At 36.1% G+C, this 13,556-nt stretch overlaps 1 protein-coding gene across 3 annotated transcripts in view; it reads left to right on the top strand.

The window, feature by feature from the left end:
* Positions 1 to 13,556, top strand: part of HACD2 (3-hydroxyacyl-CoA dehydratase 2) — a 104,677-nt gene that overhangs the window by 51,959 nt on the left and 39,162 nt on the right. The window lies entirely within an intron of this gene.

Raw genomic sequence — 13,556 nt, 5'->3', positions numbered from 1 at the left:
GTTTCTTTGGAGTTCAAAGCAAAGCGAGTCTTCATAGTAGTTTATTTACTGTGAAGAATCAAGTAAAATACGTATTTTCTAGCTCTCTGGAGTTTACCTCTTTTCATATAACATTTCATCTTAGATCTGTGATTGATTTGTTTTGATAGAGACTATGGTGCTTATGCTGAAGTTTTTCCTTTATATAATCTGTGTAGGGGGAATGGGGTAGTCACATTTCCAACACTTTTAAAGAATGGTTTATTAAAGAGCAATCAACTATTTGTGATAGTTAAATACTTTAGTAAATACTCACTTATATCTGTTAGATCTTGACCTGGCATTGCATTGCCACATTCTTGGCTCCAGAAAGATGTTTTTAAAAGATGCTCATGAATACCACATGTCAAAATTGCAAAAGAAAGCAGTTTTGTTTTTTGTTGTTGTTGTTTATTTTTTTGCTTTTGTTTTTGGACATAAAATACTAGCAATTTTTTTTTAAGATATGCACTCTGTTTTATAGCTGATTTAGAAAATTGTTAACCAGAGGAATTATTACACCAAATATCCAGCATCTTCTTTCTTATTGATGCCAGTAGTCTTTGTGGCTGGAAAGTATAATTGAAATAGGTTCTTTTAAAAAGTGTTACCTAGTCTTAAATACTTTACATACTTCTATACTCTTACATACTTTGATTTCTTAAGTTTACCCAATTTCCCTTCAGATTTGGGGTTCATTTTTTCAACTCTGAAAAAAATTATATAGTAGGATTGCATTTGGCTATACATGCCAGAATTCTGACTGCTGTGCTTTAACCAAATAAGGGTTTCTTTTTTCCATATGACAAGAAGTCTTTCTTTATGCTCCGCCATCCCTACTGTGTGACTTCTGTCTTAGTACATGTGATCCCACAGTCGTAAGACAGCTATAGTGAGTTAAGTGGTGTCTTAATCATATTCCAGGCAAAAAGTGGCTGAACAGCAAGGCTTTTCAGAAACTCTGTTTTTCATTGGTCAGAACTGTGCCCTCTGGCTTCCTCCAGCTGCAGGGGATTCCCAGGAAGCTAGTATTTAAGCAGGGCACACTGCTACCCCAAATAAGAGCAGTGCTCTGTTAGTGAGGAAGAGAAGGAGAGTGCACAGTGAATGAGCAACTAATAGTGGCTGCCACAAAGGGTTTGGATAGTTGCTGAAGTCTCGAGCCAGTATAGCAATCCATCAGCTCATCTGTGGCAACAGAATACGATGATATTATAGTATTTGATATGAATAATCTGCTTTACATTTTTTTAAGTTCATTTATTTATTTTGAGAGAGACACAGACAGTGTGAGTGAGGGAGGGGCAGAGAGAGGGAGAGAGAGAGAATCCCAAGCAGGCTCTGTGCTGCCAGCAAGGAGTCCCATGCAGAGCTTGAACTCCCGAAACCGTGAGATCATGACCTGAGCTGAAACTATGAGTCAGACACTTAACTGACTGAGCCACCCAGGTGCCCCAATCTGTTTTATATTTCTAAAGTTGGATTTGAGAAACAAAAACATAGATTTATTTATATATATATATTTACATATATATGAAACTAACTACATATAGTTATATAGTTACATATAGTTTTATATATATATATATATACACACACACACACATACTGTATATAGTTATATATAGTTATAAATCTCTGTACCCCTAAGTAGTATACGTGGTCATAAACCTCAGTAATGATCTGTACATGATCTTCTCCTTCCAGCAAAGTCTTTCATTAGAAAGAAGTTACTTAAATAGATATTTTTCTTTCAAAAGCTGCTTGAATTTAGATTTTTGACTTAAATGAGATGTTTTTAGGTTAAAATGATGTAAATCAGTTATGTGAAAATGCACATTGTTTTGAGTGAAATTGTAACCATTTTTAACAGAATTTACAGTGTGGTGGCTATTGAATCAAGTTGTGGTAAATTTTTTTTTTTTTTTTTTAAATGAAAAGGCCTTGTTTCTAAAGTAATCTTATTTTGGGGGCCCCTGAGTGGCTCAGCCGGGTAAACGTCCAACTTCAACTCTGGTCATGATCTCGCAGTTCCTGAGTTCGAGCGCCACATCGGGCTCTCTGCTGTCAGTGCAGAGCCTGCTTCAGATCCTCTGTCTCCCTCTCTCTCTGCCCCTCCCCTACTCACGCATGCGTGCACGTGGTCTCTCTCAAAAATAAATATTAAAAAAATAATCTTATTCCTTATAAAGTTATTTTTTATATTCCTTATATAGAAGTAACACATTCACTTTGTAAAAAAAAATATTTAGTGATACTGAAAGACATAAAGAAAATAAAAATGACTTTACTTATCCAGAAATAGTTATTGTTACCTTTTTGATATACATTTCTATGTGTATAAAGTATTTGCATTTTAGAATAATGCATTTTAGGTATTTAGATAATATATTTTGGAATTATTGTGAACATAGTTCAGCACAAAGAAGCGTATTAACTGAGATATCTCTTGACATAAAAATTTGAGAAAACTTTGGATAAATAACTGCATTTCAACCTTAAAAAGGTAAGTAAAAGTTACTATTTAATTTTCATTCTTCATAGCTGAAAAATTTTAAACTAGTGTTGATGGAAAAGTTTGACATTAATAAATCATTACTGATTTAGATTTATCTTGTAACAAGAAATAAAAGGTTTTGCCCTGAGCCTAGGATTTCCTTATTCCTCCCTGAGGCCATTTATTTATTTTGGGGGCTTACAGTTGAAATATTTTCAGAATAATAGCAAATGATTGACAGGAAAATATAATTCTTTTTTTTTAACAGTGACCATTTAAAGGTCTGTGTAGGTTGGGTCCTTTTGTTACCTGCGCATTCATTTGCCTATCATTTTCAAGCTGCAGATATATTCCACCTCTCTAGTTAAATTTAGCTGAGGAATTGTTAGGTTCAGGTTATAATTGCTTTCTCTCTTCTCTTCACTTTCCCAGCCTCTGCAGTACTTTGACAAGCTTCACTCCTCCTGCAAGCAGTGTTTTCAGTGTGTGTCTTTTATGCACTGTCGACAGGCTCTTTCCATGTTCCGCTGGCCTCCTACTCAGTGAATGCCACCACTGCCTCCCACCTTAGTGCAGGGATGGGCAAACGGAGCTGGGCAGAGTCACTGTACTTTAACAGCCCCTGTATGAACAGCCCTCAGTAGACCTTTTCTTTTATCCTTCTTAGATCTCTTGCCTACAATAAGAGTCAAGTTACCTCCAAATGGTGCTTAGTTGCCTTGACTATGGGCTCAGGGTTCAAATAGCTAGGCTTTCCTGTAAGTATGGGTAAAACAGAGTGAGTGCAAATACTATGTTTTCCACTTAAATGCCACTTTAACATTATTTATTGGACAAATAACATTATAAATATAACATTGGAATTCATTTTAATCAAAGGGAAAAAATGCCCCTAAATTCTGCAGTTTTAGTCAACAACTTTGTTTTTCTTTTTTTTAGAGGCCTAGTCTATATGCATATGCAGTTTTTACATTGTTATAGTTAAAGTGGCTATCATTTGATTTCAGAGTTTTTAATATAACCATTTTTCCATTTTGTTACATAATGTCTGTAGTAATACTTCAATGAGTTTGTTTTTCAAATGGTACAAAGTGGTACAAAATTCAAAAAATATAAAAGGGTATACAATGGAAAATAAGTCCCTGCCCTACCTTGTTTCCTTGCTAGGCTCCCATCCCCTTTCCTAGAGGTAAAACTGCTTTCCCTGTTTTTTTTATAACATAACTCGTGTGTGTGGTGTGTGTGTGTGTGTGTGTGTGTGTGTGTGTCCACACACACACACACACACACACACACACACCACACACGCTTTTTTTTTTTTTTTTAGCTTCTTTCCCTTTATATACCGGTTTTCAGAACACTGTATTGGTTTCCCAGAATCCTGTAAAGTATACCAGTAAAAGTTTGTGGGGGCTTTTTCCTATGTATTTTATCGTTCTTTAAAAAGGTTCAGGGTTTGGTTTTAAATCAGGCAGCAACATTTCTCATCAATCTGACATCTCTCTCAGCACGTCAGACTGGCTTCAGCTAGCGATACCTTATTAAATCCAAAAGAAAAGCCATTTCAGTTTTGAGGGAAAAAATCCAGTTCTGAGAACAATTAATATTAGTCTGTAATTTAAAACAAAATGAAGGCTAGTATTTCATGTTGCTTTATACACCCTTCTCCTCATACAGAACCAGAGATGTAATTTTCCTAACTCAGGCAGACACTAATATTGATAGACACTGCGTGCACACACACACACACACACACACACACACACACACAACCCTTCTCCCAAACAACAAAAATCAGATATGTCCAAGGGACATTGAAGGTTTTGCTTCTTATTTTTTCATCATGAACTCGTAAACTTTAACATATTTGATGTGATTAAGTCCATAGTAACTCGCTTTTTAATGCTTAAATAGGCTGTCTTGGGCCTGTGGAAGCATTGTTAGGTTGTTTTCCAAGTCTTTTTTGACAGGACTCCCATCATCTTTGATCACTTCCTTGCTTTCTCCAAACAGTTCAGTCCGTTCTCTAGTACTAGCTACAACTTGGGTTTCGTATTCTACTTAACAATTTAAATAAAGACTGAAATATTTCATAAAAATAACTTCCTGGCTTTCTGATATGAAAAGATATTTCAGGCTCATCTTTTTTTCATTGATACTTTTAAATTTTAAATTCACTACACAACATTGAATTAGATGTTTCATTATGCCTCCACTAGTGGAAAATGTTTAGGTTGTTCCCATTAATAATTTTTCAGCCAGTATCTCTGTTGATATATAGACTTTTTTAGTCTTTGGGTTTTTGCCTTTGCATACATTTTCAGGTGTGATTATTAATTCGAAGAGTATGAATATTCTTTTAACTCTTAAAAATATTGCCAGATTGCTAAAGGAATCACTAAAGTCAGGGTGGGGTGCCTGGGTGGCTCAGTCAGTTAAGGAGTCACTAAAGGATTGTGCCCTATTGCAAAGTGAGTATGGTGGTTTTAGCACAATACCAACATTTAGGTATTATAATTACTTTAAAAAAATTTTTTTTAATGTTTATTTACTTTTGAGAGAGAGAGGGAAAGAAACACAGAATCTGAAGCAGGCTCCAGGCTCTGAGTTGTCAGCACAGAGCCTGATGCAGGGCTCAGACTCACAACCCATGAGATGGTGACCTGAGCTGAAGTTGGACACTCAACCAACTGAGCCACCTAGGCGCCCCTAATTACTTTTAATACTTACTGGGTTAATCATCTAAAATCAAAGGTACTCTCATTTACCCTTTTTTTCTAACTATGAAGTTAAATATAATTCCATATATTTATTATGTTTATTCTTATGTAGATTATCTATTTATGCCTTTTGCTTATTTGCCTAATAGGATCTTAATTTTTTAAAAGACAAAAGCAATTTCTATTCTGTATACTTTGAATGTTAACCTTTTGTCATATTGATGATAAATATTTTAATTATATTCTAGTTACATATTGACCAATAAGTAACCTTTGAGAGTAACCACTAAATGTTACACATAAACATTAATTTGTTGTGTTCAAAACTAGGTATGTAAGCTTGGCAAGTCACTGTATCTCTCCAGACCTCACTTTCCTCATCTGTCAGATGTTGGGTTGAACTTGCTCTCATACATAGATCCTTTCCAGTTCTAACAGCCAAGATTTTCTTAGCTACACATCACCATATTAAATGGCCCTTGTGGTTCCCTGCTCTCATTAATAGAGCATCTGTCCCATGGAAGTCTTTTTTCACAACCACCGAGTACAGTTAAACTTCATCTTCTGCAGTCTTCCTTCACTGCCCATATGGTTTGGGAGAACTCTGAGAAAGAACATGGTTTGGAAGAAGTGTATTGCTTGATTTGCTTGAGTGAAATCCTGTGATTATTGGTTTTTTTCAAGTCATAAGGAAATGATTCTACTTTTTCAACCTTGTCGTTAGATCTTGTGTTATTTCAAGTAAATGACCATTGGATCAGCTTCAGTCTTTTGAGAAAGCTTTACATAAAAAGAATTTTCAGAGTGTATTGAGACAAAATCTAATAAAATTTTAAAATAGAGATACAAGAAAATATTTTTTATCCCCAATATCCAGAGTACTTATGGGTTATTAGCGTAAGTAAGCAAAAGTGACTATAAATCTAAGAGTTCAACTATCAATCTTATTTGGTTTTGACAGTTTTATTAAATCTTTTTTTTTTTTAGTGAAAAGCTTATGATGTAGTCTTGATGGTAAAATATATATGAGCCATCCATAGTTCAAGGCTGCAATTAACAATCTGGCCTGAAACACCTGGAATGCTGTGGACCATAAAAATAACTGGATGGCAATTTGGTATTGAAATGCTAACTACAATACAGAGTTTGAAAGAGTTTCTGTGACTTATAATTGACTCATTGTGTTCTCTTAGAGAACAGTTTCTAGTATTTTTATGTTTTCATGTTTTTCAAAATGTGACACCCTTTTCTGTTATCTTTAGAAAGGTGGGAAATAGGTCTCATTTTTTTCAGGTCTGTATTTTGCTATCATTCAGAGATTAGACTTTCAGTAACCTTATTCTTAGAGAGTAGAGACCCCAAAAGTAAACAAATGAAAAGCCTCTGGATATTTGATAAAGCCCTCAAAAAGCTCATTTCCTTCAAAGACCTCTGAGTCCTCTCTTGGAGCCAATTTAGAATTACTTTTTACATGTAAGAACCTCAATTAAATGGAAGAGCAGGCTGCCAGTGGCAAACACTTTGACAGTTGGCCATCTAAAACAGTAGACTGTATGAAAGACATTCTAGTAAACTAGAAACTACTGTAGTCAAAGCCATTTAATATGTAGGGATACGGCTCAAAAACCGAGCCCCTGGTTCTGTTTCTTTCGTGTACACTGAATTACAACTGGATTGTTTTCTCTCCTTGCATTGGCCATAAAGGAGCTCAGTGTCAAGTTTGTGGTCTGTCCCAAACTCAAGTACAAGGCTTTCTCCTCATCTATTTAGGTGTTAATTTCTCCCATTGTTTCAAGATATTTTCCCTACCCTTATTTCCTCTAAGCCTAGCTTCCTACCTTCTATTTTTATTATGTATTGTTGTGCTTTTCCAGCTCTTCTCAAGTTTCCCTAATGTCTGTAAAGGTGGGGGAGGGGAGAGTTGTATAGTTTTACTCCAGGGATTTGAAAGTAAAGGTGAAATAGCCTGCCATAAATGTGAAATACTTATGAAGTCCCCTTTTTTATGTTTTAATGTAAAAATGGATATCCCCCCTGCCAATTTTTTTTTTTTTTTTCAGGGAAAATGAGTGAACCAAGACAATGTAGTGTGTGTGTGTGTGTGTGTGTGTGTGTGTGTGTGTGTATGTATATGCATGCGTGCTATGGCTTTATCTCCTAAAGTAGAATTGCTTATGTAGGTAAAATTCCAATGAAAAATACTTTGACTTATTCATGCAACACAATGCAACTTAGTATTGACTTTCAATAAGTCCAACAGAGCCACTTTTTCCTCCGGTATTGAAAATGTTTACTCTTTCTTCATTTGAATACTAGATGAAATAGTTGGTTTGCATTTAGGGCCTGTGTTGGATGACTCTTACATTATCTCTGAACAGTAAAATCACAGTCAGGGTGGTGAGTAGCCGGGAGACCTAAGACCACCACTCACTCTGGTGCCCACAGTCACACCGAAATACTGGGTGGAGTCATCTACACTAGTTTTGTATCTTATTTTCTTTGGGTTGAGTTCATACAGTTGAGTTGGAGTAAGTTAACTGCTAGTAGGATGTCACTGGATTAGACCCTGCTGTACATCTTTGGCTTATACATGCCCCAGTTTGAGAAGCACTACAGTGCTTAAAATTTGTCACATCAAGGGAAACGATTTAATTCTAATTGTACATTTCTTTCCAATGTTAGACACATGACTTATCACTGATAGGTGATAGGATTTTCTTATGTCTCCCTCCCTTTTTATCCATTTCAGTTTAGTCAAAGGTAAGCATGAATGCACTTAGTCCCACTATCCTTTTATTTAGCACAAAGAAATATAATGCCCTCTTACAGTTTAGTACATCTTTTAGAAATGCTAACCTCAAATAAATCCAGAGCTTATCATATAAATACCATAATTTTGCTATTGATTGCAGTGTAATACACAAATTTCTTTTGTCAGAGCTCAATAAAGTAAGTGTAGTTAAGTAAAATGTACTGAAAATTGCTTTGGGGGTGGGGGCGGTTAGGTACTGCAACCCTAAGAGGCATGGCCAGTTTTCTAGGTTCTGGGAAAATAGAAAAGAGAATTGCCCTTCTGTCAGTCCTTCTTTAAAAAAAAAAAAAAAAAAAAAGCCATTCATCTTCCTTGAGTACCATACTCTGACACTTTTCTTCATTTTGGCCAGAAATATTTTATTTCTCTGAGATTAGCTTGTACTGTAAGAGAAAATATTTAAGAAAATTCCTGTTTAAAATTGGAATTAGCTCAGTTTCAGAATTATCTTTTTGCTGGTGCCAAACGTTTAAATTCTTGTCAGAGTAATGATTTTATTAATTTTGAAATCAAATTCATGTATTTTACTGGTGCAAGCAATGTGGAAAAGTACAAAGAGCAAAGTTTAAAAATGACTCCAAATTCTACCATTAGAACTAATCTTCATTACTATTAGGTAAACACCATTCCAGAGAGGGTTTTCTTCACATATAAATATAAGGAAGAAAAAAATAGACGGATGGAAGAATCAAGATAAATAGCTCCTGCCTTACATGCTACTTTTCCTGAAAATTATTGAGTATATTAAAAATAAGTATAAAATCCTCTTACCATGAGAGAGATTTTATTAGAAGTCTCTTAAAGCTTAACAAAAAGATATAAAAACTTAGATTAGAATTACGTTTGGCTATATTTTAGTTTCACGCAATATCTCTTAATTCTATTAAGGAAATAAGTATGGTCACTTCTCCTTTCATGTCTTTTTCCCTGGCTCCCATTTTAAAATTATATTACCAACATATTATTGTGGCTTATAAACATTTACCCAATGTTCTATGACCATAATTACCATAATTATTTAATCTTAGCTTTATATTTGAATGGATTCGTTGCCTACTATGGGCCCTTTGACCATGACTTTTCCATTCCTGAATTCTTTATTTTGATTCATCTCTTTTTGGGCTGAATTTCTGACAGCATGTGTTTCTTAAGAAGGTTGGTTGCATAGGCATTATGTGGCAAGTTCTTTCATATTTAGGGATGTTTACCTTTTGTCATTGTGCTAGAGTTACATCCTTGTCTGGGTATAATATTCTTGAACATTCTTTCCTTCAGACTATTGTAATGTTGCTTTATTGTCTTCTGACATTGGATGTTGCCGTGAAGTCTGAAGCAGGCTGATTTTTTTTACCACTTTGTAGGTAACTTGTTGGTCGGTTGGTTGGTTGGTTGGTTGGTTTATTCATTCATTTATTCATTCATTCATTTATTTTTGTCTGAATCCCTGAAATATTTTTGTAACCAAGAAATGTCTCATTTTTTTTCATTCACTATCTTTCCCCCCCCCCCCCGCCCCCTCTGGAACATAGTGTATTTTCTCAGTAGAAATTTTGTTCTTATATTTCTTGGATTGTGCCTGAATACATTTTCTGTTCCACATATTGGGTTCTCTACTTTGGGGTAGCAATTATCCTTGTGTTGGATTGCCTTTGTTGTCCATAATGATTATCTTCTTTCCAGTTGCTCTAAGTTTTTACTTTCTCCCTAGATTCAATGCATGCTTTATTTTTTTCCCTTATGTTTGTATGGGTGCCATGCCTCTCCCTCTTTCTAAAGTATGAACATCCCTGTCCAACCATTTTATTTGCTCTGATACAGATGTTACTGAATTCTTCCTGGCTGCCTTTCTACAGTGTTTAATATTCAGTTATTTTCCCCTGTGAGCTACAGTTTAGAACCAGAGTTTTCCTGTTTTACATATTTTTCTACACACTGAGGGCATAGGGGTAGGGCTTAGGAGAGTGCATGGATATTAAGGCATAAAGTCTCAGTAATTAAAACAGTGTATATATGTATAGAAGAAGAAAGATTTTCAGGATATTTTTTAAGGGGAGAAAAGCAGAGTGTAGAACAATGTGTATAAAATGCTGCCATTGTGTAAAAAGTTGGAAAAAAGGATCTATATAAATACATCTTAATACATTCATTTACATATTTGCTATTATATACCTAAAATATATCTCTGGAGTGATAGATAAGGAATTAATATTTGGTTGCCTGTGAGAAAGGTGAGTGGCAGTAGGATGGGATTGGGAGGGAGACTTTTCTCTCTGTATCTTTTTATACTTTTTAAACTTTGAACAATGCATGAATGACTTATTTAAAAACATGAGCTCTTCCTTCCCTTCTGGGATATAACTGTTCCATGCTAGGATTCTGCCATTTCTTAAAAAGTGTATCCTATTCCCACAGGGAACTTTGTGCTAGTCCTCAAGCTCAGTGTGGGGCCGGAAAGGCTTGGCATCCATGAGGTGGCTCCTGGTTAGTCACATCCTCCACTTTACCATCACCTTCCAGCCTCCACGTCTGTCATACTCTGCTCAGAAATTTATTTCTCTCCAAATCTGATCCTGTTGGTGAAAATTCTCAAGATTGTGTTGATTCACCAATATCATTTTTGGGAGATGGGGATAGGGTAGGAGGTGTGCAATAATCTTTCCTTTTTTGGCTAGAGCTTTTAAAAATATATGGCATACAGTTTTTACCCCATTCCTTTTTGGTTGCTACTGTTGAGTGTTGTTTTTGTTATTGAATATTACTATTTTTAGTTTAGTGGATACGGTATTTGGGTAGGGAGACCCTGGTTGCACTTGCCATCATTTAGTTTAATTTCTGGCACCAACTTTATGTCTCCTGCCTTGCTTTGGTCTGGCCTCCATTATGCATGTATTCCTTGATGATTGGCTCCTTTTCGGGTGGTGGGCTCCAGCTGAACACTGTTCTGCTCTGCTCCCAACTTACGTTGCCTTGCTGTACCTGACTTTCAATCCAGTCTTGGTCACAGGTAGCCAGTCTCCTAAGCCCATTAACCTGGTCCATCTGAGGGCTGTGCCAAGCAGGGCGGATTTCCAGTGCTGCCCACCTCTGCAGGGCTCACAGATTGTCCTCAAAGCACCCTGGTTCTGGAGAATCAAACTGATTGCCAGATTCCCTTTATACAGCTTTTGCTTAACACACACACACACACACACACATGCACACCCCACACATATAAACACTTGTGTTTCTTTTAATCTGCTGATGTTTTGCTTCAAAAGTTCATTGCCCTTTCAACATAAATTCCCATAATTATTTCTCAAGTTATAACCTCGCCTTGCCAAAGATGTGCACTGCTGATAGAGATATTTTTCTGAAACAAGAAGCGATCATGCCATTCTGCTGTTTACAAATGTTTAGTTGCCTCACATCACCTTCAGGCAAAAGTCCTAAAATTAAGACATATCCCCAAACAAATCAATTACAGCCTGAGAGTGTAAATTCATGAGGGCAGGGACATTGTCTCATTTTCCATTGTATCCCCATCATGGAAAACAGTATGTGGCACAGAGTAGGTACTCCAAAAATATTTGTTGAATTCAATTAATGCATAATAGATGCAGTAAGTCTTTTTTTTTTTTTTTAATGAATTTTGGCCTAGTGATGGCTTACTGATAAGATTGAAGAAACTCTCCTTGTCTGAAAACAGCCAATTTAAGTAATCAGCAACCAAAAATCTGCAGTTTCAGTAGTTTTAACATGCTATGTCATGTGTTCAAATAAGAGATAAGGACATAGTAAATGCAGTCACATCGAAATTGACTTCAAGAAGTCTAGAAAAGAAAGAGGATCTGGTCTGTCTGGGCACTTCATTCCACAAGAATTTGTGATAACTTCTACATAAAATATAATAATGTGGTATACTTCAGATTTGGCTTGAAACTTTGACTACCACATTAAAAAAGGGCAATTGAGAAGGGCACCTGGGTGACTCGGTTGAGCGTCTGACTTCAGCTCAGGTCATGATCTCACTGTTCGTGGGTTCAAGCCCCACGTTGGGCTTTGAGCTGACAGCACGGAGCCTGCTTCAGATTCCCTGTCTCCCTCGCTCTCTGCCCCTCCCCGATTCGTGTGTGTGTGTGTGTGTGTGTGTGTGCACGTGCGTGTGCGCTCTCAAAAATAAATAAACATTTTGCGGGGCGCCTGGGTGGCGCAGTCGGTTAAGCGTCCGACTTCAGCCAGGTCACGATCTCACGGTCCTGAGTTCGAGCCCCGCGTCAGGCTCTGGGCTGATGGCTCAGAGCCTGGAGCCTGTTTCCGATTCTGTGTCTCCCTCTCTCTCTGCCCCTCCCCCGTTCATGCTTTGTCTCTCTCTGTCCCAAAAATAAATAAACGTTGAAAAAAAAAAATTAAAAAAAAATAAATAAACATTTTGAAAAACGGGTAACTGAGAATATAACCCTGTATGTTAACTATACTAAAATTAAAAGAAAATAATAAAAGAAAAAGGGCAATTGAGTTATATAACTCCTATCAGTGGAGAAGAGTAAATAGTTCTTAGCATTGATTTCTAAAATATATTTCCCACCTAGGGCTTTATGTAAGGGGCATGGAATGATAGAGTGTATATTATACTAATGCATACCATTCCTACAGCAAATAATGATTTTTTTTAACAGTTCCTCATGAAATCCAGCTAATAATAACATTAAACCCAACTCAGTGATATCAGTTCTGTTCAGAGCAAAGATGATATGGTCCTTCTGTTGTTGGTCTGGCTTAACTTCAAGGATAAACTTGGAGCCCCTGGCCCTAAGATGGTATTCCATCTGGTTCAGTAGAGCAGGCATTTTGAGATTGGGCTGTCAGGCTAGGACCAAAACTTCTGTTTGCTGGGTGACTGGTTGAGGTAGGTTCATATGCCATAGAAACCAAGTGAATGACATCATTTGAGGGAAATTCAGGTGCCTAAATAGGCAGTTTCCTGAATAGGGAATTTAGGAGCACCTGTTAGCAAAGCCATAAACATCTCTGCATCTGCATCAAATTAGAAAGCGTTAATCAGCTTTTTTATTCCCTAACTTATTAAGATTTAAATTTACTGGCTTTTTACCCCCTAACTTACTATGATTTAAATTTGCCGTTGAGGGTAGGCTAAAGCAGCCACACTTCTATGCTGCTGGTGGGAGTGTATATTGATACAAACGTTTTGGAAAGCAATTTGGCAATGTATTTCAAGAGCCTTAAAGGAATTCATAGCATTTGACCTAGTAGTTCTACTTCTGGGAACTATCCCAAGGAAATAATCCTTAAAAAAAAAAAAAAAAAGTTCTAAACCTCAGAAATTTTTAAGTATTATTTGTAATACTTCATTACTTCATTTATAATATCAAGAAATTAGAGCAATTTAAATGTCTTACAGAAGGAGAATAGATAAACAAATATATTCTATTCAAAGGAATCTTATGACTCAAGTTAAAATATTTTGGAGAATATGTTGTAAGAAATTTTCTTAAAATGTTAAGTGAGAAAG

This window comes from Leopardus geoffroyi, chromosome C2 (assembly GCF_018350155.1).
Source record: "Leopardus geoffroyi isolate Oge1 chromosome C2, O.geoffroyi_Oge1_pat1.0, whole genome shotgun sequence".
NCBI lineage: Eukaryota > Metazoa > Chordata > Mammalia > Carnivora > Felidae > Leopardus > Leopardus geoffroyi.
The sequence above is the reverse complement of the archived record's forward strand: the minus strand, read 5'-3'. Positions and strand labels throughout refer to the sequence as shown.